The sequence below is a fragment of the Sorex araneus genome, chromosome 6 (genome assembly GCF_027595985.1).
Source record: "Sorex araneus isolate mSorAra2 chromosome 6, mSorAra2.pri, whole genome shotgun sequence".
Taxonomy (NCBI): Eukaryota; Metazoa; Chordata; class Mammalia; order Eulipotyphla; family Soricidae; genus Sorex; species Sorex araneus.
This window is the reverse complement of record NC_073307.1, coordinates 133,047,742-133,074,816: the sequence shown is the minus strand read 5'-3', so window position 1 is coordinate 133,074,816 and position 27,075 is coordinate 133,047,742. Positions and strand designations below refer to the sequence as shown.

The 27,075-nt window shown below is 37.0% G+C and overlaps 1 protein-coding gene and 1 pseudogene across 1 annotated transcript in view; both read left to right on the top strand.

Annotated features, from left to right (window-relative positions):
* DCDC1 (doublecortin domain containing 1) overlaps positions 1-27,075 on the top strand; it is a 440,548-nt gene that overhangs the window by 122,126 nt on the left and 291,347 nt on the right. The gene's annotated exons all lie outside the window — the stretch shown is intronic.
* Positions 2,892-4,204, top strand: LOC129405656 (craniofacial development protein 2-like; annotated as a pseudogene).

The following is a 27,075-nucleotide window of genomic DNA, read 5'->3' as shown; positions in this document are numbered from 1 at the left end:
AAATGAAGATTGAGCTGGGTGCAGTTAATTTCTTCCTGCTGAGCATCACATAATCAGATTTGTACTTTAGAAAGCTCTCTGTGGTCATTCTGAGACTGCAGGCAGGAAAATCAATCAGCAGAGGCCACACTTGGACTTTACTATCTCCTAGGGGACGGGAAATTGGTTAGGACTACCCTGAGTGGAGCTTAGGGGCTATTTCTGAACTCTGCTCAGAGGTCACCTCTGATGGTTCTCAGGAGGTCATGTAGAGCTGGGGATTGAAGCTGAGTTTCCAGCGTGCAAACCATGTGCTCAGTCCCTCGAGCCATCTCTCCAGCACAACATGGGGTAGGGCTTTTAAGATGCACCATCTCTTTCTTCTTGGGACAGCTAAGTGTTTGAGTAGTGAACTCTCTGGGTTCATCTCTCTAGGAGATGAGTGTTGTGATATTTAGCTACAGTCTCAGCTATATGAAACATGAAACATCTGTCTTGGTATAGTTGCTATGGCTGCCTTAGCACTTCTGACATGAGAACTGCTGGTTTGGTTTTATGCTACCCAATTACCTTGTATCAAAAGTAAGACTGCAGCAAGTGGCCACTGCTGGTTGTGGCTTCAAAATAAAAAAAAAAAAAACCAAAAAAACCGAAACCCAAAGGTTTCTTAGTTTTGTATCATGCTATGCAAATTTCATGTTCTAAGAGTATAAAGATATTTCCTGTAGTAATTTTTCACTTTAAAATAATTAATAGATTGTAATTTTGTAGTCATGCTGGGAGTATAAAAGTCCGTACTCTCATATTATAAAAGTTAATTGGTTGGTGGTACAGAACTTTTAAAGGTATTAATTAACTGTGCTTAACTTTTATTTTTAAACTCAGAAATAAATTACTGGTATTATTCTGGAAATGTAGGTACTGAATTTTAACTATTACTGCATATAGACTATGTTATGAACACTAATACAGAAATTACAAAAATTAAAACTGCACTATTGGTAGTTTGTGCGTAGGATGTGTTCAGGTATTATAAGTGATTACAGGGTGCTGAAGAAATAGTACAGTGGGTGCAGTCAGCTTGCATGCAGCCAACCTGGGTTAAATCCCTGGCATCCCATATGCTACATTGAGCTCTGATAGGAGTAACTCCTGAATACAGAGCCAGGATTAACCCTTAAGCATTTCTGAGTGTAACCCAAAAATGACACTTGCATTGTATGAGGAATACCCAGATTCAGTCACTGGCAGCCCATATGGTTCCCTGAGCACCAAGAGAAGCGATTCCTGAGAGCAGAGCCAGGAGTAATCCCTGAGCATCATCAGGTGTGTCTCCAAAACAAAGCAAAAAAACCAATAAAAGTGACTACACTTTTTGGGGGCCAGAAATAGTACAGCAGGTAGGGCTCTTGCTTTACATGTGGCCAACTTAGGTTTGGTCCCCTGACTCCTGAATGCATAGCGGGGTGTAACTCCTGAACATTGCAGGGTGTGTCCTCAAAATAAAAAATAAAATATAAGTGATTACACTTGCATTCGAACATTTTTTAGAGGGGTTAGAAACAAAGTACATATGTTCATAATTTACTCGCCTAATCTTGATTTAAGAAGCACTTGTATCATTTGTCACTTGTCATCCCGTTGATCTTCGATTTGCTCGAGTGGGCACCAGTGACATCTCCATTTGTCCCTGTCATGTGCTAGTGTAGCCCAATGGTATCTGCTCGATCCAGGAACAGGAAGAGCGTCAAACCATTCATTCAGGGTTTTGATGAAGTCTGACCATCTTGTAGGTGGGCAGCCACGGGGTCTTTTGAGGTCCTGTGGAATCCAGTAGGTTATAGCTCTAGTCCAGCGGTCATCTCTGAATCGCATTACGTGTCTGACCCATCTGATTTTTGATGCCTTGGCACTACCCAGCCACTGCCATGCTCCAGGACGCTTTCCAGATACTCGGGCCGAAACTCACGTATGAGTGAAGCCCCACAGAACCAGGTAAAGCACAACTTTGCAATCTTGGATCCCAGGCTCAATGAGAACCAGAAATAAGATCCTCTGTCTGCCTCCTCCAATCTCCGGTGCTCCAGGGATCAAACCCAGATGCTCCACCTTACTGGAGCCAGATAAATACCTCATCGGCTGACCTCCACTACCTCCACTACCCAGCCACCGCCATGCTCCAAGCCACTTTCTGGACCGCAAAGCAGCCGCACAACACACCATAAGACACTTGTATCATTTGTCATCCCGTTGATCCTTAATTGCTCGAGTGGGTGCCAGTAATGTCTCCATTTGTCCCTGTCGCATGCTAGTGTAGCCCAATGATATCTGCTCACTCCAGGAAGAGGAAGAGCCTCAAATCATTTATTCAGGGTTTTGACGAAGAAGTCTGACTATCTCATAGGTGGGCGGCCATGCAGTCTTTTGAGGTCCCGTGAAATCCAGTCGGTAACAGCTCTAGTCCAGCGGTCATCTCTGAATCGCATTATGTGTCCAGCCCAACTGATTTTTGATGCCTTGGCAAACGAAACAGCATCCCTGATTTTTGACCATCGACAGAGGTCAGAACTCCGGATTCTTTCTCTCACTTGAGTGAGACATGATACTCCTAGCATAGCTCTTTCGATTCCTCTTTGGGATACCTGAATAGCGTTCTCATCCTGTTTGCATAGGGCCCAGGTCTCTGTGGCATATGTTAGTGCAATAGCACATATGTTAGTACCCCGCCTGCAAGGCAGAGCCTGGTAAGCTACCTGTGATGTAGTCGATATGCCAACAACAGTAACAACAATGAGCCTCTTTTGCCTGACACTGAAACACCCCCCAATATGGCAGCTTTAAGAAGAATGAGCAAGGGGAGGCTGATAAAATCTCAGGGACAAAGTAGACTGCCAAAACGAAGAAAGACTAAAATGATTGTCTGTACTTTCAACACACAAACGCTGGCATCAGAAGCATCCATCAAGGACCTGATGGTGCAAGCGCAGAAGATCAAGTAGAACATCACTGGTCTGACCGATACAAAAGACATTGATCACATCACGCCATTTTTGACACTAGAGAAGAACTGTACCTCAGAACATGTGACAACAGAGGTGTAGGTGCTGTCAGTGTCCTTGTCAACACGAACTTGGCCATGAGCATTGATTCATTCGAATGCCTAACAACCTGAATCGGACAATTACGCTTGAATTAGTGTGGCTCACTGCTGGCAGTTTCTATCTTTGTCATCTATGCACCAACATCCAACTACGATAAAGAAGAAATTGAGAAGTTCTATATGGACCTGGAGAAGTTCTATGAAGAAGACCACACATTCTACAAGATCATTGTCAGTGATTTTAATGCCAAGATAGGACCGAGAAGGTCTCCCGAAGAACTACACATTGGGTCCCATGGACTAGAATAGAATGAACAGGGTGAGAGACTGAGTTCATCATATCGACCAAGACCATCCATGGTAACACACAGTTCCAGAAGGCTGAATCTAAACATTAAACATGGGAGACTCCCAGTGGTCAGTTCCACAACGAAATTGACCACATCATATTCAATCGAAGGTTTTGCCTGACCGATGTCGCTGTTATCCCAAAATTCCAAATGGGATCGGACCACCATCTCCTTCATGCAAAATTCTACTTCACAGAGTGGGGAGAAAGGTCTGCAAAATTTAAGGTGAAGAAGAGAACTTCCAGAATGACCACAGAATGACCACCGACTGGGAGCCCTTTGGCATTATTGCGGCAACATGGGAAGATGCTGTTGTTGACAACATGGACGAGGAATACGATCAACTGGTTCAGCACCTCCATGATTGTGTGAAAAATGCCAAGAGTGGGAAAGCCACAAACAGACGCCTGTCTTCGGAAACTCTTGAGCTCATTTGCCAATGTGCTTTGGCACGAGCCTCAGGCAACCATAAGCTAACATCTGAGCTCGAAAAGCTGTGCAGAGAAGCGATAAAGGAAGACCTCAAACAGAGAAGAGGAGCAGTGTTGGCCTATGCGGCAAAAGTATTCGCAATGCTCGCCTGTTCTTTGCCAACAAGACCAAGATGACTGCCCTCCGATGTCCCGATGGATCTATCACATCTTCCAGAAGGGCAATGGAGAGGATTATTTATGACTTCTACTTGGATCTCTTCAACAGCCACATCCACCTGCCCAGATACCAAATTCCCCAGGATGGATATGTCGTTCCCAACATCCTCCCTTCTGAAATCTGACACGCCATTCCATCAGTAAAGACGCGTATAGCACCTGGTCCAGACAAGGTCAGACCCGAACACCTGAAGAATCTGCCACCACTAGTCATCAATACACTGGCTCAACTCTTCACATGCTACCTTTCCGAATGCAAGGTTCTGTCTCAATGGAAAACCAGCAGGACTGTTCTGTTGTACAAGAAGGGAGACATCCACGACATCGGCAACTATCGCCCAATCTGCCTGCTGTTTGTTGTCTACAAGTTGTTCACTCGAGTCATCTTGAATAGAATAGGCAAAACACTAGATGAAGGACAACTATTTGAGCAAGCCAGGTTCCGAAAAAGATTCAGCATGATCGACCATATCCACATGGTGACCAAAGTCATTGAAGTTTTGTGAGAGTTCAAAATGCCGCTCTGTTTAACCTTCATTGTTTTAAAAAAGGCTTTCGATTCTGGTGAGACTGAAGCAGTCATCAAAGCCTTAGCTAAACGCTAAACAGGGTGTTCAAACTCAGCACATCAAGATCCTCTGAGAGCTGTATTACAGATTCACCACTAGGATCTCACCATTCTACAAGGAGTGATCATTGACGTAAAGAGAGGGGATAGGCAGGGTGATACCATTTCACTGAAACTCTTCAGTGCCACCCTCAAAAACATCATGCAACGACTGAAATGGGAAGGAATGGGAGTGAAGATAGACAGTTGGCAACTACACCACCTCTATTTCACTCATGACATCGTTCTTATAACACCAAACATTAACCAAGCAGCACAAGTGCTGGTCAACTTCAACTGTGAGTGTGGAAAGGTTGGACTGCAGCTGAATCTCACAATGTTCATGAAAAATGAACTAGTCCTTGATGTTCCATTTGCTCTCAATGGCACGAACATCTTCAAATGCAGCAGCTATGTGTACCTGGGTTGAGAACTCAACATGAGGAATGACTTGGCGCCAGAACTGCGCAGGAGGAGGAGAGCAGTGTGGAACGCCTTCAAGAGCGTCGAAGAAGTGTTTAAGAGGATGAAGAACCTCCGGCTCCAGACACATCTTTTTGACTCCATTATAAGACACTTAATACTCATTTTCCATAATTTGTGCACCATATTTGATGGGGTTCCAATATGGTTTGAACCATGGGAACACCTGTAAGGGTGATTGCAGGCCACCCTAAAAGTTTCCATCCCTCTCGGAGAGCCTGGCAAGCTACTGAGAGTACCCCACCCGCACGACAGAGCCTGGCAAGTTACCCATGGCATATTCTATACGCCAAAAACAGTAGCAAGTCTCAAGATGGAGTTGTTACTGATGGCCACTCAAGCAAATGAATGAGTAACAGGATGACAGTGACAGTGACAGTGTCATATATCATACTCTTATACCCCTGTCTCACTTTTGCAAGTTTCTCAGCCATTTTTCTTAATGCAGCCAAATAATTTTTAATGCTTGATTTGACATTTCATTTTTTCCCTTTTCCATCTCCTGTCTTGTTTCTTAGTTTGGACACCAGTTTCTAATATATTTTTACTTATTGATTGATTATTTTAGGCAAGAAACAGGAAAAGGAAGCTGAATGAAAATGAGATGTCAAGAGACTTGAATAAACTATTCTGGGTGTAGGAAGTAATCATGGATATTGTAGAATACTTGCTTAATTTGAATATATTTTTCCCAGTCTTGAGAGTACTTTAAATGTGCTTTATACTTAAAAAATTTCAAGTGATAATTGGGTATTAATATGAGAGAAATTTAACTTTAGTAAAATGACCACATCAAAAAAGAATTTAGTTGATACATATTTCTTAATGATTTCTAATTAAATGTCATTTATATGTTAGTATTAAATATATTATATATGCTTATTCAAGAAGTACTGGAAAATACAAAGAAACCATTAAAATAAGGAATAATTTATAGTGTGAATCATATTCATTCATTTATTAATAGGGATTTTATTAAGTGCCCTCTACTTGGAGGGATATGATGATAAAGACTGATTCTCACCTTTAAGGAACACAAGGTATATTGGGGTCCACTGACAGTCATCTGACGTAAAGTATAGAAACTGGCTTAATAGGAAAAAATGTAAAAAGAGTCTAATTAAAGAAAATCTGGGCAAGTAAATCTCAATTTGGTAGTGATCATACTTATGTAGAGTTCTTATAAACTTAAGATGATATAAAATGAGATGTCGTACAAAAACACAATGCACAAAAGTCATCTGCACTCCAATATTCATTGCAACACTACTCATAATAGTAAGAATCTAGAAACAACCCAAATATCAGAGAACAGTTGAGTGGATGCAGAAACTATGGTACATCTATGGTACCATACAAACTATGATACACAATGGAACACTATGCAACTGTTAGGAAAATTGAAGTCATGAAATTTTCTTACACATGGATGGACATGGAAAGTATCATGCTGTGTGAAATGATTCAGAAAGAGAGGGATAAACATAGTATAATTAAACTAATTTGTGGCATATTAAAAAAACCATGATATGTGAATAATATCCAGAGTAGAAACAAGGGCCTGAAGGACTGGTCCATGACAGGAAGCTTGCCACAAAGGGTGAGTATGCGTACAGATAAGGGACCACTATTACAATGATAGTTGGAAATAACCACTCTGGACAAAACTGAATGCTGAAAGGAGGTTAAAGTGAAATATATATATATTTGATACCCTTATATATGATATATGTGATCATATATATAGATACCCTTTCAATAACAGTATTGCAAACCACAATGTCTAAAATGAAAATGAAAGAGAGAGAGAGAGAGAAAGAGAGAGACAGAAAGAGAGAGAGGAAGGGAGAGAGAGAGAGAGAGAGAGAAGTGTCTACCATAAAAGCAGATTGTGAGGGCAGTATGAGGAGGAGGGGAGGGGGGGAGTGAAACAGGACATTGGTGGCAGGAAATGTGCACTGGTGAAGGGATGGGTGTTGGAACATTGTATAACTGAAACACAATCATGAACACCTTTGTAACTGTATATCTCATGGTGATCCAATAAAAAAAAAGGAAGACCAGACAGTACAGGGGTTAGAGTACCTGCCTTGTATGAGGCCTACCCCATTTTTGATCCCTGACACTGCATGGTTCTTTGAACATCACTGGGTGTAGCCCTGGAGACCTAGGGTTGTCTGAGTAATCCCCAGCTATGTTCAAGTACCACTGCCTTTTTTTGTTTCTTTTGTTTTGGGAGCCATAGCACAGCGGGTAGGGCGTTTGTCTTGCGCACAGCCAACCCAGGTTCCATTCCTCCATCCCTCTCGGAGAGCCCAGCAAGTATCCCGCCCTTATGGCAGAGCCTGGCAAGCTACCCATGGCATATTCAATAAACCAAAAGCAACAAGTCTCACAATGGAGACGTTACTGGTGCCCGATTGAGCAAATCGATGAGCAACGGGAAGACAGTAACAGTGACAGTGTTTTGGGACAACGGGTGGTTCTGGGGGCTTGCATCTAGTTCTCTGTTCAGGGATCACTCTCGATAGGGCTGGGAATCAAACCCAGCGAGGCACATACAAGGCAAGCACCCTACTTACTGTACTATCTCTCTGGCCTGAGCATTGCAGTCTTGAACATTTTCATTGAACTACTGACTCATTGGCAGAGAATGACCAGGAGAGACTTCTGGAATTCTAAGCTCTGTGTAGGATCCTATCCCCGCAGATAAAATCTGTCTTAACCCCAAACTAATCTCTCTAAGCAAAATATCAGGAATTCATTGTTTTTTAAAAAAATGTTAATGTAAATTTTAATATAAAAATTATATATTTGCTTGAGTAGATGAATAAAATACTTAAATTATTAATTTTTCATTAATTATAGCTCTAAAATTGACTTACATTTGTTTTTACTTGTTGAATTTCTCATCATTATGACAGAAAGAAGAATTCTTTCCTTACTCAATACATTATATTGTTGCCATTATGGTACTTTTCCCTGGTGTTTCAAAAATCCTTTTACTTTTTCATTTAAAATTACTAAATATGTTCTGTAATGCTTGTCACACATTAATGTCAATGACTCTAAGCTATGTTTAAGTTATCCACTGGCATCTAGTAATTATTCCAGAGCCACGAAATGCAAGGCAGTATCTTCTGATGTGTAAAATTTCAATCCTGAAGAGAATTCTTTAATTTAAAGGACATCTTCAGACAGTTTTAATTTAAACTTTAAAAATTACAGATGCATTTCTTAATTAAAGTCCTTTATTTGATCAATAGTTTTCCAAGGATTCTATGTCTTTAAACGTGTTATTAATTATTAGGGAGATGTATAATTATTATCAGGATAATTTCAAATCATTTTTAAAAAGCTTTCAGATTTTCTAAGCAAGATTTCCCATTGTATAAAGATACTAGATTTCTTATAATAAGCAATGAACTTTATACATGAAAAGTAGTTGGTTAGAGCAAATTATATCATATGGCATTTTAATATTTTCTAAACACTTATTTTTCTACTTGATGAAAAATTATTTGTCATGAAAACTTTTTATCTTACTTTCAATGTTTTTATATAGCTTAACACTAAAAAATACCAAACCCAAAACTGAGAATTGTTCTGGTATCAGACTTAGAGTATGTGAATTCTGATACCTTTTCATCACTTGTACACTAGGAATTCTATTTTTTAAATGATATCCTGCCAGCTTTTTCACAATCCATTAATTCCTGGATCAACATCAGAAGGAATGTCAGAGCAGAGTGAAATTCTTGTAAGACACTGATGTCAGGATCAAAAGTCAGAGACATTCTCAGATCAGCAGGGAAGCAAGCTTGTTAGACTTTAATCGGAACAATTAGTATCTGCCATGTGACAGTCTCCATGCCCTGCCTTATATTTCTGTTAAGTTCAGGGCATGTTGAAAGACAAAGTCCTCTTCCAAGTTTGATGGGAAATTGCATGAGTTTTTGGCATGCTTGTTTTCAGTCAGGATTCTTAAGTTTTGTTGATCCTCTCCCAATTTCCTTAAATGGTAGAATTACTAATGCATTTACAAAAATTTGAATTCACCCTTTTATAGAAACAATTTTTCATCTTCTTGGAATACATGTAATACAAAGTGACTTGCTATATAGATGCTTATTATTACACAGAAGACTTTATTTGGCTATTTTATATTGTCTCACAGAGTGAGAGTTATTATGGTCTGGCTCCAGATTGCTCCACTTATATTCTATATATGTGACTTAATGATGAAAAAAAAAGCAATTAAAGTTGAATGTTGAAATTTTACTTAGAGCATTTCTTTGAAATCAGCTATTATATTTTGCTCATGTCTACATTAAACTAAAATATCTTTCCTTGAATAAAAATTGTTTGTTAATAAACTAATTTGATTCATTTCTATTTTAAACATAGTTGCTTTGATTTTTGCAGCCAACTATTATGTAAAACATTTATAGTAATCAAATCTTCAGCAGTCAGCTGTGGACTGCTCGTACTCTGTAAGTTAAGAAACATTTATGGCAATGAAGAATGGTCCTTTTAAGTGCGAATCCAGTTGGAAATAGTTGAGAAGGCTAGTTATCAAAATGATCCCTGTTTTTTTGGATCTGTTTATTATTAGTGGAAAAAGCCTACCCTAATTAGCTAGTGGTAGCTTTAAAAACAAGTTGAAAGTCTTGGGAGAGAGTGTGAAAGAAAGGATAGAGGCGAGGAGAGTGATGGCCCAGAGTGTGACCATAGAAACCAGGACAGGGATCTTGAATAGAATAGACGGGCAGTTGTAGGCACTTTGGTGGCACAGAGACTTGTACTGTGATTCTGTGATTAGCCTTCAGACAATGGTTGAGTCATATTTTGAAATTACTTGCAGATATTTTCTCAAAATTATGAAAAGTATGATTAATACATCTTCAGAATTTTTGTAGTTATTGTTCCGTAACATTTATCTGGATGAAAATTTGCTTTTAGCTAATTTCATAATCTTTCCTTTCCACTAAAATTTTGACTTTAAACATTTTTATATAAAATTCTGGAGCTATTATTGAGAATCTTATAATTGAGTGGAAGAAATCTTAGCTAAAACTGCAGTGGAAAGGTAGACAGTGATTAACTCCAAGAAGTCCTTTGAAATTATTTTTTAACAATAGAGGAATAATTATTGTATACTTTTGCAATGTGAACAATAATGACATGTATCTCAGTAATATGAATGGGCCTTAGTGGTATTCATTTTAATATTAGTAGATTGATAAAATGCTGTAGAAGCCACAACTATCTACTTTTAGAAACAGTTGCACAAATATGTTATTTTTTATAACAGTAGTGAAGTAGGAATTATTCCTGTTAGAAATATTGAAATAGATTAAAATTTCTATGTTCAAGGTTATTGGCTTGTAAGTACTGAGGGACTATTATTGTATTTTATACTATGGTGATTCCATTATCATTTCTCTCTAGTGATCCAATTATGGCAGAAAAGACAAAATGATAACAAAAATTTGGGGGAGAATGAGAAGGGGGATGGCTTGAGCCATACCTGGCAATGCTTGGGGTCTGGCTGGCTGCGTGCCAATCATGTGCCTTAACCGTTATACTATCTTCCTGACCCACAACCAAAGACTTTTGCTTCCTTATATGGCTTAAGATTATTGCTGGAAAACAAATATCTAGTCAGAAATATATTTCCCAACTCTCCTTTGCAGTTCAGTGACCATGCGGTATTCTCATCAATGGAATGTGAGAATTCATGTTTTCTGCATCTGATCAAAGTGGTCAAGATGTAATAGTGCATTAATTTTGGACTCAGAATCTTGGAATCTTGAAGATATCAGAATGTTATATAAGACAGAAAGCTGTGGAAGTTTCTTCCTCACTATATAGATGAAATGTTTATAAATCACTCAACATTAGGTTAAATGTGAAACATGAAATATGAGTTAAAACACAAACTGAATTTTGGTAAGTCAACTAATTATTACTTTATACAAAATATAAAAGTAGTATAGGATATTTTCTACTTAAGAGGAAAGAATGGGCATAATACAGGTTTAAGAATAGAGACGTTGAGTACACTTACAATGTAAAAATTGGGAGGACTTAAAGTATTTGTGTGTGGAAAATCCAGGTTCTCAAATCAATTTTTCCTCCAGTGAGACTAGATGATAGACATTTCTCTTAGAATGATGCCTAATGGTTAAGTATACTCAAATTCAAAACATCCAAGTCAAACTTCAAGCATAATTATCTCCATGATCTTAGGCAATTTGCAGAGTTTCTGTAAGTCTATTTCTGAGCAATAGAGATAAATTTTCTATCTTGTGTGATTGTTTTTGGATTATATAAAAAATGATTAGTAAAACAATTTGCAAGGTGTCTATTACAGTTTTCACTGGATAATTTTTGTCATTGTTATTTTACCTATTGCTATTTCTTGCTGTTAGTAGAAAAGAAATGGGAGATTAGCATGTAGAAAAGAAATGGGAGATTAGCATGCATATTTATACAATGAAATAAAAAACTATTCCAGAACCAGAGAAATAACTCAGTGATCTGAAGTACATACTTGCAAGTGGGAGGTGCAAGTTCCATTCCTGGTGTCACAGCACTGCCGAGAGTAACTCCTGAGAAGTGAACTTGTCTAGGTCCTGAGTACTAGTAGGTCTGACTCCAAATCAAAGAAACGATGCCAGTATGTTTCATTGAAAAAACTAAATAGTCGTGGTAACAAACAGTATATTTTATGACCTAATTATGCATGGAATATGTCTTTTGAAAATTGTCTAATTGTATTGTCACAAGGGCAAAATATTTATAGTACTTTAATGTATGTAAAACCAACTTCTCTGTCTTTCTCTCTCTCTCCTGGCTGTGCTCTGTGCAGACTTGCTTCCTGTGATATGCAGGAAATATACCAAAGTGTTGCTCAGTCAGCCTATTGAGCTATCTCTAGTCCAAAATTAATTTCTTTTTATAACACTTCCACCATTGTAAGTTGTAGGAAGGAGGAAAGTAAATGGCATAAGAAGAGAAGAATGTGTGCTACAGAGAAGCTTCCACACAACTAAAAGGGGAACAACGCTCTTTAGGCTCTTTGAGGGAGTCTGAAGCAATAGAGGTTAAAAAAAAGTATGAAAAGATAGTCTCAAGAATGGTGACAAGGTCTTACTGTTAAAGATTATGATTGTGGAAGGAGGGCTGAGAATCATTATTCTGAACTAAAATATGTGGAAGTCCAATGCCAAATATGTATGAAAATTAACTAGGTAATTACTATTAATGATATATATTATTTATTTAACAAAGTTTTTTATTTTGTTTTGTTTTGTTTTGGGGTTTGAGGCCACACCCAGCTCTACTCAAGGGTTACTCCTGGCTCTGCACTCAGAAATTACTCCTGGCTGTGTTTGCGGGACCATATGGAATGTTAGGGATTAAACCCAGGTCATCCATGTGCACAGAAAATGCCTTACCCACTGTACTATCACTCTGGCCCTATTTAGCAAGTATTTTTCAGTATGATTTGTTAGCTAGATACAAAAGGAAGTAAAAACCAAAATCTGATATGGTCCCAGCTTTGATGGTGCTAATAATCTAGTGTATAAGGTCATTATACCTAAACACATATAAAATATATGTGACAAGTATTTAGAAGATAAATAATTAGATGTTATAAAATAAAGCCTAAAGACTTCTAATTAGAATTATGAGATCAAGGAAGGCCTTTTGGAGAAGTAATGTTTGATTTGAAACATAAAGGGTAAATGAAGAATAAAGAAAAAAGGACTTGAAAAAAAAAAAGGACTTGATTAAGAAACCAATTATTTATCTTTGAATAACTTCAGTTGCCTGAATATTACATAAGTTCGTAGTGGAGGATCTTATTTGGGGAAGGAGCTACCGTCAGATACAAGGATCCATTGCCTGCTGAAAAAGACTTTAGTCACATAGAATAATTGACTTTTATTCTTTAAGGATTGTTTGATTTGTTTGCTTTTGTTTTGGATTCACACTTGGTGTGGTGCTCAGGGTTTCCTTCTGGCTCTGAACTCAGGGATCACACTTGGCAAACTCCAGGGACTCTATGGGGGGCCAGGGATTGAACTCGGGTCAGTTACATGCAGAGAAAGCGCTTTACCTGCTGTACTATTTCTACAGTGCCATATTCAAGGGTTGTTAAAAGGCCAATTAATCACTCTTGGTCAATTTCCAGATAATACCCAGGGAGTTGGCATTATTATCAAATACTTCACAGTGGTTAATGAAAGAATTAGGGAAAATTTAATACTTTCAATATACTGAAATCCACACTTCATTATACCATAATCCTGCCCCATACACACCAGGAGATTGCTGTAAGATCTGGATTTTTCTTCTCTGATTTTAGAAAACATATACATATAACTCTTTATTCCAGGTACTTGTTTTAAACATCAGTCATGAGGGAGTCTATGAAAATCCTGGACAATCAAAAATAAAGTGATTTTATTATTTTCAAAGCATGGTTTTTATAAGGGGACAAAAAAGGTTATGGGATAATAGGCCAATTTAATTTTTTTCTGATACTTTTCCCTATTTCGTAGATTGAGTAATAAAAATAATTGAACAGAAAAAAAGCTTTCCATATAAAATATTTAATCAAATAAATTCTGATTGGTTGAGTTGGAATCATGAGAAGTTGTAATAGAAACTAAGGGTAAGTGTGGAATGAATTTTCATATTAATTACAGATGTATTTCCAATATACCTGGATAGCACAATAAAAAGACAATCTTGTCAACACTGAATCAAAGGTACCAGAGCCAGCTTGTGATATTCTTGGAGGAAAAGAACAACTTAAGTTTTATAAGACTTTTAGATTACCTCATTAATGTATGATGAAGGGGATAATGGGATGAAGCAAGCAAGCTTCAATGTGAATTTCCATGTAATTGAGTACCACTGTCTGTAATCATTGACTTTCGTATGTATTCTTTTAGGAGTGGGCCACCGGAGAGATAATTTAGTCAAATATCAAGGGTGAATCCCTTGCATATACAAGGACCTAAGATAGATCTAGGCACCACTTTCACTCCCCCTGAGCACCACTGTATGTGGCCCGAGGCATTCCCAGCCCTGCCAGTCAGAGTAGTACCATAATGATGAGCCAGAGCATTGAATCATCAGTCCTGGTTGGAGTATCATGGAGAGTGACCCTGGGCACCACTGAATATTACTTGGATACACCCAAAATATAAATGAAAACAAAAATTAAAAACAAAATAAAATTTTAAAATGTTGGTATGAGGACTTTTTTTTCATAATATTTTCTTTTTGTCCAGAATCATGTATTTAGGCAAAACATTTTAATCCACAAGACAATGGGTGGTATTCATATCAGGGAAAATTTCTGTTGATTCTGTGTGGTTGACAGTAAGTTGTCGGAGTGGTCCCCAAAGGTCTAGTGCATGGATTTCAGTATGGCATGATGGACCTGTCTGCAAGAGGGTGAGGCTATTAGAAGGCAACTCTAATAGTATGTAACGCCGTTACATGGTATGGTGACCTATTTGCCATTTGCTATTTTTTCAAGGAAAAGGAGTCAAGTTTTAAAAAAATCATACTTATTGAGCATATTCTGTGAATCTTGCACAAGGACTATTCATTAGAAAAATTGAAAAACAAAAATTGCCATTTGTCCTAGAAAGACTTAAAATCCAATGAGAGAAATAAGTCATATGCTGATATAAAAACATATAAAATAGAATATATGAACAAACAAGAATAATGTAACACAGTTATATTATTGTTGCTATGTATACTTAAAGGCATAATATTCATTGCTTACCCAAACTGAAAGAAAATAATTCACATGTATGTATACGCCATAGGGAAAGAATGAACCTTTTATATTTGCCTTTTAATCTTGTAATATTCTTGACTTTATACTTTGAATATGATAGGAACTCATCCAGCATGTATTGAATAAATGAATTAGTGAATAATGGGACTTGTTGCCTTCCTAAAAATTCTATATTTTTAAAACCTATATAAACCTAGAAGTTCTTCCAACCTCATCCTTTTTTTTTGTCCTTTCAACTTGTATTTGAATAATTATTCATTTTACCTGTAGAATTTTCTACAATCAGGGTTTATATAATTGTATCCAGATGGTGTAATACAACTGTTCTCCCATTCTCTGTACTTCCTATACACTGGTATCCAAAGACTTAACTAATTGTGGGTTTTAATTTTTTTTTAATTATAGGAGGCAAGGTATGTTTTCATGAGGAAGCATACATGTTTGGTTGTCTTCCTTTGTGATATTAGCATTGTAGATCCAAGTGTATTGAGTTTTTCAAGACTGGTTTGGTAATAACTTATTTAATCTAATAATTATGTGATTCCAAATAGTAGAACTTCTTACCTTTGCTATTTAGTTAACCAGTGGTAAGAGAAGATGAATTCTTTACCCCATTTTTGTTGGTGAGCCTTGATTTACAATACTATCAATGACATTTCACTGTAGAACTTGTTCCTACATCAAACCCATAATCCAGAGTGCCCACTTCCCTCCACCAGTGATATGGGGTCCCTCTCATTCTCCTTCCTTTCCCCCACCTCCAAGTAATTTCACTTCTGTAGACAAAGTCCCTAATTCTGTTGCTTTTGCCATTTGTTATTCTCTTACTATGTTTCTTTACATACGACATTGAGAGAGATAATTCTGGATCTGTTCCTCTCTTTCTTGATGACTTCACTCAGCATTATTTCCTCTAATTCCATCCATGTGGCAGCAAATTGCATGATTTCAGTGAGAAGATTATTTTTCTTTATGAATGTGAAAATTTTATGAAAAAGAATTATTTTTCATTTTTAATCTTTTCTTACTAGTTATCTCTTTATGTCTAATGATATCTTATTTTATTATTATGTGCATTAATTCATTTCAGTTTTTATTGTAAGAAACAATAGCTTGGCAAATATTATATCAAGTTTATTGGATTTATAGTGATAAAGGAAAATTAAAACATGATATAGTATTTACCCGATTGATAGTAATGTTTACAAAGTTTGTTTATATCTATAAGTTAGTAAGAGTATGAGTAAAACAATTACTTTCATATATTATTAGTGGGATTGTAAATCAGAGCAAATATTGTATAGAGTGATTTTATTATGCTTTATGAAAATGGATGTTTATTTTAGCAAGTATATGCAGAGTAAATAATCCAATGACATTCATTTTGCTATTGCTATTGCAGTTTAGAAACAACCCATACATCCATTTAGACAACAGCTTAAATTAGGATAAATAAGCCAAATTAAATATTGCTTTGCACCTTGATGTTGAATTGTATATGTATTGTTAGTACAAACTTGAATTGATTATTGCTACTACTTCTTTATCAACTATATATGCTGAAAATATATTGTATTTTGTTCCTAATTATAATCTTTTCTTAAAATATGAAGCAATGCTGAAGATATGACAGAATGGGATTAAATTACTTTTTGTTTGTTACCTTTACAACTGATAATCATCATTTTCTCATGAAATAAAGATCATCAGGATCTCTTTTCTTCCTAGGAGTTCCAAAAAGCCAATTTAATTAATGAAATCATGTTTCTTTGTTCAGAGACAGAAAATAAGTTATACTGTGATTGCCAGTGTTTTCTGTTGTGAAGTAAAGGGGGAATTGTAGAGTTACTTGCTGACAAAGATGTCACATTTATTTGTAGGAAAGACAGCATAAAGCAGAGGATGTTCAGTATCACATTTGAATTCAAGCTCTTGCTCTGTCACTTAATAATTATGTGGTTTTGGACACATTATTCTCTGTGAACCTTTATTCTATATCAATAAATAGAAATAATGTAGCTATTAGGTTGAAAGGTTAGGTAGCATACTATGTTAATTATCTTGCATTATAAATATTATAAATGCTTGTGATATGTATTATAATATGTATAACACATAGTAAAGGTTCTAAGGAAATGGTAACCTTTTATTTTCAAGGGAAAGAGGGTTTGGGGCCACATTGATTATGCTCAGGATCTACTCTTTGGTCTACACTCAGGGATAATTCCTGAAGGGGCTCAGGGGACCATATGCAGTGTCAGGGCTCAAGCCAGGATCAGCCACTTGCAAGGCAGTACCTTAATTTCTGTCTCATCTCTGACCCAACAATAACCCTTCTTGGTGAGATTTCAAGAAGGCTCATGTATAAAATGTATGTACTGCCTTCACCAAATCAAGCAAGATCCATTTTATATTCTTTGCGTTGATTTGGTAGAACATAACTTTAAAATAAGCTATTCAATACTTGCAGCTGTCTGATATTGCTGGTCACCACATTCATAGAATTTAGCTAGGAGTTATGCCAAAGTCAGGAAATTCCCATAATCTGATCCTTCAGGAGGAACACATTTTATATATCTGAACTCTGGAACATCTAGATAAATTATGTACTTTTAAGCCACCAAGTTTGTGGATTAAATCATTTGCTATAGCTAATATAGAAACTAATATAGCAGGTGCTTTACTCGAGAAAATAAGGAATTTTAAGAAAATGAAAGTCAAACTTCACAATGAAATTTAGTTCTGTTTATTGCACGCAGCTGACCCAGGTTTGATTCCTCCGCCCCTCTCAGAGAGCCCGGCAAGGTACGAAGAGTATCCCGCCCGTACAGCAGAGCCTGGCAAGCTACCCATGGTATATTCGATATGCCAAAAACAGTAACAACAAGTCTCACAGTGGAGATGTTACTAGTGCCCACTTGAGCAAATCGATGAGCAATGGGATGACAGTGACACAGTGATACAGTGATATTTATTGAACATGGGTGCAATTTTCCTAATTGTGCCATTTTAGAATTAAAGGGTACATTATCAACTACTCTTTAAAGTGTGCATTTGATGCATTCTCTATTTTTAGGTGCATTTGGAATTCTGTATAATATAAGCATTTTCATTTTCAAGTCATTTACAATCCCACTAAGAATATAAGAAAGTAACTTTTATTCATAGTCTTACTAACATAGATGTAAACAAACTTTGTGAACATTATTATTATCTGGGTAAATGCTGTACTATGTTTTGTTTTCTTTATCATTATAAGTTCAATAAACCTGATATGATATTTCCCAAGCCATTGTTTATTAAAAATATGGAAATGGATAAATGTACATAATAATAAAAATAACTTAATAGCATATCATCAGAAGTAAAGAGAACACTAAACCAGTAAGAAAAGATTAAATATTAAAAATATTTTTCATAAAGGAACTTTTTGCATCCAAAAGAAAAATAATATGCTCATTGTAGTCATGTAATTTGATACCACATGGATGGAAATGGAAGGTATAATGCTGAGTGAAATAAGTCAGAGAGAGGAACAGAAACAGAATTATCACTCTCAATACGGTATGTAAAGAAACACAGTAAGGGAACAACAAATGGCAAAAGCAACAGAATTAGGGACTTTGTCTACAGAACTGAAAAAATTACTTGGGTGTGGTGAGGGTGGGAGGGGAAGGGAAGAGGAAGAGGAATGGGAGGATGACTCTAGTATATTTTTTCTCATTTTGCTTTAGATGGTAAACATTTTCAGTTCTTCTTAACTCTCTGTTCAGAGTGACTCCTTGTGCTCAGGGACCATATGCAGACCTGGGGATTGAACCAGGGTTGACCATATGTAAGGCGAATTCCTTACCTCCTGAACTAGCTCTCTGACTCAGATATGATTTTTTATTTTACCTCCAAAGGTAAAAGTTTTATCATAAACCATAATTGGTTGTATGCCAGACATTGGGAACCGTTGCTCTAAGACAGAAGTGCAAAATGGAAAAGTTTAGCTGAGCACTCTCTTATGAGGTCTGCATGAGACCCAATATTAAGACATTCAGGTGTTATGATCATACAGAACATCAAACATGGGTCATCTACAGAATATTTTATATCTGGATTTAGGATTCATTTCACCGACATCTTAGAATTATATGTTCTCTGGCAAGTTGACTATTTATTTGTTGTTTATTTTTGTTTTGATCTAAACTTTGGGAACGCAAAGGCTTTGCCTTTGTTGCTGTGGAACATTTATATATATGCATATATATAACTGTATATATAAATATATAGTGCTGATTTGGAATCACTATAGTGTTCTCACATGTGCTTGCTAGTGGTCACACTCCTGACCCTGGTGCGCACATCTTGCATTTGTGGTGCTGACACTCACCTGAATTGTGTGCTGATGATTGTACTCTGTTGCTGCACTGGAGGGCTCAGACTCAAAGGTGCTGGAGACTCCACCGGGCGCATGTGAGCAGTATTGGAGACTGAGACTTCATGCTTAGGCAGGTATTGGGCTCACCTGCCCCCTTCTGGGGTTCCCTTGATGGCTCAGCCTTGGGCAGGGTCCAGAAGAATCTCTGCATCTTGTTGATCTCTCTCATTTTAATTTATGAGTCTCTGGGATCATGGCAGGTGAAAGAGCGTACATTATGCCAGAGTGGTCCATGGGCATGACTGCCCATGGTATTCTCTACTTTTTGACGTTCTCACATAAAAAGACATTTGTTGATCTAAAATCGTAATCTTATTTAAACATTTTTATAAATTGATTATTTTAAAAATTATATTATTTTGCCAACAATTTATAATTTCTTTGACATGCTCTAAGGAAAAGACTATGACAGGAAGCTTTTAGTAAGCTTTTAGTTTACTACACTAGCTTACATGTTTCTACAAATATACATGGATGTTTATTTTGTATAATGTAACATGACACTACTGCTTTTCAGATCAACATATAAAGGGTGTGGAAGAGACATGATCTCTGACCTGTTTTCATGCCATCTTCAGTCTCTACTAAGTGCCCCCTAAGTCCCTACAGGAAGCCTTTGTTGAAACCCAGGTCAGTGGGTCATAGTGGTTTCTCATGCCACCAGACTGTCTGTGAGACTGGTTGGTTTTTGAAGGTTACAGTGGTGGCAGTGATCAGGGTGTGATGACTGGAAAAACTGTAATGAGTGATTACCAGGGCCACCCTTGCAGTGAAGTTAGGCTGTGGCAAGGAATAGAGGTGGTAAGGAATAGAGTAAGATTCCATGCCCTGCAGTGTCACTGTATTACTGTCACTCATCCCGTTGCTCATCGATTTGCTCGAGCAAGCACCAATAACATCTCCATTATGAGACTTGTTGTTACTGTTTTTGGCATATTGAATATGCCACAGGTAGCTTGCCAGGCTCTGCCATGTGGGCAGGATACTCTTGATAGCTTGTTGGGCTCTCCGAGAGGGATGGAGGAATTGAACCCAGGTCAGTCGCATGCAAGGCAATGCCCTACCCTTTGTGCTATTGCTCCAGCCCATGTCCTGCAGTAGGACACAGAAGACACCTAGAGCAGTTAGTTTTACAGTGGGAGGATGATCATAGTGAGGCTTTCAGAGGAGGAGATGGTCAAGCGAATGCCTGAAAAATAGGGCTTATCTAGCCATGCTGCAGGAAGAGGGACTAGAAGAGGAAATTATAAATAGAATGAGCAGGAAGTGTTTGTGAATAATAAACTTGTACTGAGTCAGGAGAGAGTGGAAGGGGACTGAGCTGTGAGATCAGGCAGGGGATAAACATGAGTCTGGTAGATCAGCTGGATGAATTGCTAATTTATCCTAAATATGTTGGGAAGTTTATTTAGTGGATCTTAATATACTGAAATAAGTTGATTTATATATCAGGAGGATCTCAATGTCTCTCTTTTATGGATGCCTGAACAGAAACAGAGAGAAAAGTGAGAAGTATTTTAGGGCATTATTTCAGTGAGAGCACGGTGGGCATTTCAGTATTGACTTGCATTTCAGAATCAACTTCCTATATGAACATTACTTTTTCAGCTTTAAATGTTTGTTATAATTTTGAAATGAATGATAATATTAATGCTTGCCCAGTTCACTGTACTAATAATCTCATAATAGCTGCCAAATATCCCAAGTTTCTTCAGGATGATTGTGTTGATGTGTTTCTATCTATCTATCTATCTATCTATCTATCTATCTATCTATCTATCTATCTATCTATCTATTTATCTACTATCCATCTACCTATACATCTATCTATGTGTGTGTATGTGTGTATGTGCATGTTTGTGTGTTGCCAGGGATTGAACCCAGGGCTTTACATAGGCAACTCATTGACTCTACCACTGGGATGCATCCCCAACCACCAGCCACTAACGTGACCCAATTTTGAAGCTGCTAGTGTTCTGCCTGGCAACTCCAGTCTTCAGTTCATAAATTCAGTTGAGTTCCTTTCTATTTGACAACCAATAAACTCAATATGGAATATAACTTTGTGATTGGCATCCAGATCTTAAAGCAAGGCAGATAACCAGGTTTTGACATATTGTTATTTTATTTTCCACACCATTGGCTAACCATGACACTAAATCTAAACCTTGCAGATTGCAAGCAGAGTTTTAGAAGCTAGTGCTTCATAGTGAATGGTGTATAATATTACAAAAATGAGTATTTTTCAATGATTATTACTCTTGATATTTTCATTTATTTCTTTATGTTTGTTTTGTTTGTTTTGTTATGGGCCATACTTGGTAGTGCTCAGGTTTTAGCTCAGTACTTAGTGGTATTCTTAGTGGTATTCAAGCATGAAATTGAACCCAGCGCTCCAGAATTCAAAGCATATACTCCAGCCACTGATACCATCTTCCCAATACCTTATTTAGGTCTTAACTGTGAATTCAGCATTGTTATTTATTATTTCATTCAGACTACAATTGATCAGAATTCTGGATTGTAATGTAAAAACTCTAATTATTTAAAATAAAACCAGTTTTAAAAAGCATGACAATGAGAGAGCGTGAATATAAAATAGAAGAGGAAGCTTCAAAAATCAACAGATATCAAAAGGGAAAACAGAGGCTCATAACACATTTTAGTTTTTGGTTGAGTCACTCACTCCAGATAGAAAATCCAAGTAAGTCCATCAGAGAGGCTGAATCTTATTTGTGTGTCTATGCCCTGTATTCATAAGAAAGGACCTTTCCTTGGCTTCATAGGGTGAATAAAAATCACCACCCTGAATAATACCACTTTCAAGTGGGAAATGCTCCCTAAATTATACCTAAATAGAAGGAGAGTTTCGATTATGGATAATTTTAAGAAGTTAAAGAAATAAAGAAAAAAAAAGGGAGAAAACAGCAAAGACCTTTGTGTTCCCAATACCTAGATTAGTAGCATACCTGACTCAATTTATCTTTAACCAGGCTGTATTCACTCAGGGTGCCCCAGAGGGTAGCGGGTGAGAACCCTCCCTGCTCCAAGGGACCCAGCCCCTGCAGTCGACCTCCACTACCCAACTGCCGCCATGCTCCAGGCTGCTTTCCAGACACATTATAAGGCACTTCCTACCCATTTTCCATAATTACCATGCCATATTTGACGGAGTTCAGACATTAGGCAACAGATCAGAGAGTAAATAGACACACACACACACACACACACACACACACACACACCTCTTGATGAGCCTGGCAAGCTACTGAGAGTATCCCACCCGCATGGGCAGAGCCTGGCAGGCTACCTGTAGCATATTCTATATGCCAAAAACAGTAACGATAGGTCTCATTCCCCTGACCCTGAAAGAGCCTCCAATCATTGGGAAAGACGAGTAAGGAGAGGCTGCTAAAATCTCAGGGCTGGGAGGAATAGAGACATTACTGGTGCCTGCTTGAGTAAATTGACGAACAATGGGATGACAGTGATGACAATGATACAGTGAATAATATTTCTTAAGAAAATGAATAGGACCAGAGAGATGGCTCTAAGGACTGAATACATATTTTGCATGCAGGACGCCCAATTTCTATCCGTGGCACTGAATGGTATCCTGAGTACCACCAGAAAAACCTTGAACACAGAGTCAGGAATAGCCCCATGAACACCACTAGGTGTGACACAAAAATAAACAAACAACAAAAGATGAATAATTTTTGTGATTATCTCAAAAATAACTGCTGTTTGGTGATCTCTGTAAGTCTCCATAAATGACTGGGTTTCTTTAGCCACATATCAAAAATCTGAATATGATTTCCTGCTCATGTATACTGCTTTAAGGACTATAATCTTCAAAGAAAACTTAAAACTTGACAGCTTGACACCAGATTGACAGTGTTGGAGGTAAGGTGCTTCCTTTGCGTGTGACTAACCCCTGTCAGACCCCTGGCACCACGTATGGTCCTCTCAGCACCATCAAGGATCATTCCTGAGCACAGACCCAGGACCAGCTCCTGAGAATAGCCAGGTTAACCTAGCCCTTCTCCCTAAAATAGTAACTTTAGCCAAAAAATATTGTAACATCATTTGCCCCCACGTTTTTCTGTTCAAGCAAAGTTTTGAGACATATAAATGAGTAATTCTTGAGAATAACTCTAGTTGTGGGTTATTAAAAATACATTATTTATGATTCAAAAACACAAGAAGTTTACAGTATTTTTCACCATGTGGTAATAGTATATTTCTGACATGGCACAGAAAACCACATCATAAAGGATAAGACATATCCAAATCTATATAAAAATTGCACTGTGAAATTATGAATTAAATGGTGTGCAATTTAAGAAGGTTACCTGTGCCATTTTAAGGCATATTTATACATACACATTACACAATAATGAAATATTCAAGGTTGTATGTATTATAACTTCATTAAAGTTTGGTCAGATTTTCTTTTGACTGCCACATCTCTCCAAAAAGGTGTGTGTATGTGCATGCATGTGTCTATATGTGTATATGAGAGAATAGAGGAATCTTGTAGAATTGGTTATAGTAATTTCCTGTATTTGTCAAGGTTAACAGCAATTTTTGAAAATAGAAACTGTCTTTGGTATCTAATCAAGCTCAGTAAGCTCAATTTTGTTCAATTTTTCTGTATTCCTATCTACTGTCTATTAAGTAGTACTGAAAGACAGAGTGGAAAACTGATTTATACAATCCAGAAATAGAGAAAGTTTTATGATGAAATGAAGCTATATGAGAATAAATATTGGATTTTTAAATTCCTTATTGAGTGTTGTATTGTATCACTGTATCACTGTCATCCCATTGCTCATCGATTTGCTCAAGCGGGCACTAGTAACTTCTCCATGTGAGACTTCTTGTTTCTGTTTTTGGCATATGGGGTACACCACGGGTAGCTTGCCAGGCTCTGCCATGTGGGCGAGATACTCTCTGTAGCTTGTCATCCTAGAGAGGCAGAGGAATCGAACCCAGGTAGTGAGCAATTAACTTGACTTTTTACACTCATTTTCAGGGTTAAGTTCTTTATTAAATGCAGAGTAAGTGGCATCCCTGATTTTTCTGAATCTGTGTGAATGAACATCATGTAATGTTGCACACTGTGTTAATTACTGAGCTTGCTAGAAATTCTTCTTCATTTTATGATATGTTCCCTAGTAAAGTAGCTTTGCTTTCTAAAGCTTTTAATACAATAAGCAAATTATTTTTCCAAATTTAAAATTATATTGCAACGTTTATCAGTGTAATTTTGAAAGTATCTCTGACTCTACCCTCTAGGAATTGAGATATAGTATTTCCAATCATGTTTTTTCCTTTGGGAACTGAGTAGTACAAAAAAATTAACAAGTTTCATTTCAGGTCTCTTCCAGTTTAATCTATGATACTATTTCCATGTACATAATTTCTTTGGAATTTTGTCGCTTAGTACTGGGTATGTGTGACTGGGGAAAGTTAGTTTTTAGAACTGCTGTTTTACAGATGACTGGTTAAAGAAACTTTGGTACATCCACACAATGGAATACTATGCAGCTATTAGGAGAGATGAAGTAATGAAATTTGCTTATAAATGGATAAACATGGAGAGTATCTTGCTAAGTGAAATGAATCAGATAGAGAGGGACAGACATAGAGGGACTGCACTCATTTGTGGAGTTTAGGGTAGCATCACATGCGGCTGACTCCCAAGGACAGTAGATACAAGGGCCAGGGGGATTGCCCCATAGCTGGAAGACTGCTTCGTGAGCGAAGGGGAGAAGGCAGATGAAATAGAGAAGGGATCACTAAGAAAATGATGGCTGGAGGAACCAGTTGTGATGGGAGATGCATGTCGAAAGTAGATAATGGACCAAACACGATGACTTCTCAGTGTCTGTGTTGCAAGCTATAATGCCCCAAAGTAGAGAGAGAGTATAGGGAATATTGTCTGCCATAGAGGCAGGGGGAGGGTGGGGGAGGGGGGTATACCTGGGATATTGGTGATGGGGAATGTGCACTGGTGGAGGAATGGGTGTTTGATTATTGTGAGATTGTAACCCAAATATGAAACTATTGTAACTATCTCACGGTGATTCAATAAAATTTAAAAAATTTAAAAAAAAGAACTGCTGTTTTATGCTCTTATTTATACTGATGTTAGGAGTAATCAAAGCAAATACAAAAATCATGTTTTCAACTTAATCCCATTAATTTAGCAATAAATTATTTTTTGGGAAATGTTTTTTGGCATTTAAAAACTCAATTTATAATTCCTAGCACCTATTCTCATAAAATAATTGTAGAATTTTAGAATAAACTGATGAACTTTTTCAAAAGACTTTTTACTTTTTTCTTTTTCTTTTTTTTTTCAAAAGATATTAAGAAAAAATATAATTAATAGACTTAGAACATATTATCCTGAATTTGAAGTTTAGGTAATAAGGAAAACTATATAATTAAAGGGATTATTATTAAGAAGCATAATACAGATTTATAATTATATTATTTATGTGCATTTCTAAGCTAGTGTATGCTTTTTACTTGATGGATGGAAATCTGTCACTCTGACCATAAAATTTTCATTCAATCATTTGTTTTCTCTTTTATCAATTACTCTTTGTAATGTATTCTATAAAGTGAAATATGCCAAATGAATTTTCACAGAAGAATAAATCTTTTGAAATATCATGAGTCTTTCAACTGTATCTATTTAGTATGATTATTAGATCAGTTAAAATGTCTCTACACTTACCTCGGTGGGCTACAATTTGTCTGCGCTATACAGGAAACTTGCTTGAGTGAAAGAAAACTTTTCCTAAAACAATCCTTTTTTATAAAGTGATATTTGATTTAAACTTACTCTGGTAGTTACTAATATTCCATGCCAAATCTTTCAGCCTCTCTTCTTTAAAGCAACACACTATTGTTCTTGGAAGTCTCTGGTTAATGGGTAGGTCATGTGACTACTTTTCATAAGTCGTCTGTTAATTGGAGAAAAAAACTAAATGCTCGCTTCTAGGGTGAACTTTTGCCTTTTAGATACTTTGCCTTTTAGATACTTCTTTTAGATACTTCAGGGCTTTCTTCTCCTTTGCCACAATGACTGGTGGGGGCTTCATTACTTGGGGCTCTGGAGTGAAGGAGATAATATATCCAGTCCACCTGCAGTGTTCATGTAGTTTGAAAGAGAAGTAAATAAAGTTGTTATAAACCACTCAGTGGTCTTTTCTCACGGGGTGATACTGTAAGATTCAGATGTAGAACTGGAACACCAGGATACTGATTTTCCTACCTTATTTCATTTAAGCCCAACTATTAATGCTTTGGTCCCAGCAGCATCTTCTGCGCCAACAAAATATAAGAATAAAGCAAGAACAGAAGTATTTGATCCTCTCTTTATTTTCCTCAGTGAAATTTGTAGTTTCAAGAAGGGCCTCCAATATCTTTGATTTTGAATTGACTTTTGTGTGAGGTATGATATATTGATACAACTTTAGTTACTTACACATGGTTATCCAATTTTTTTTAGCACCATTTGTTGAAGAGGTCATCATTGTTCCATTTCATGTTCTCAACTTTGCTATCAAAATTTAATTCCCCATATATTGGGGGTTTTGTCAAAGGGTATTTGATTCTGACCCATTGATTT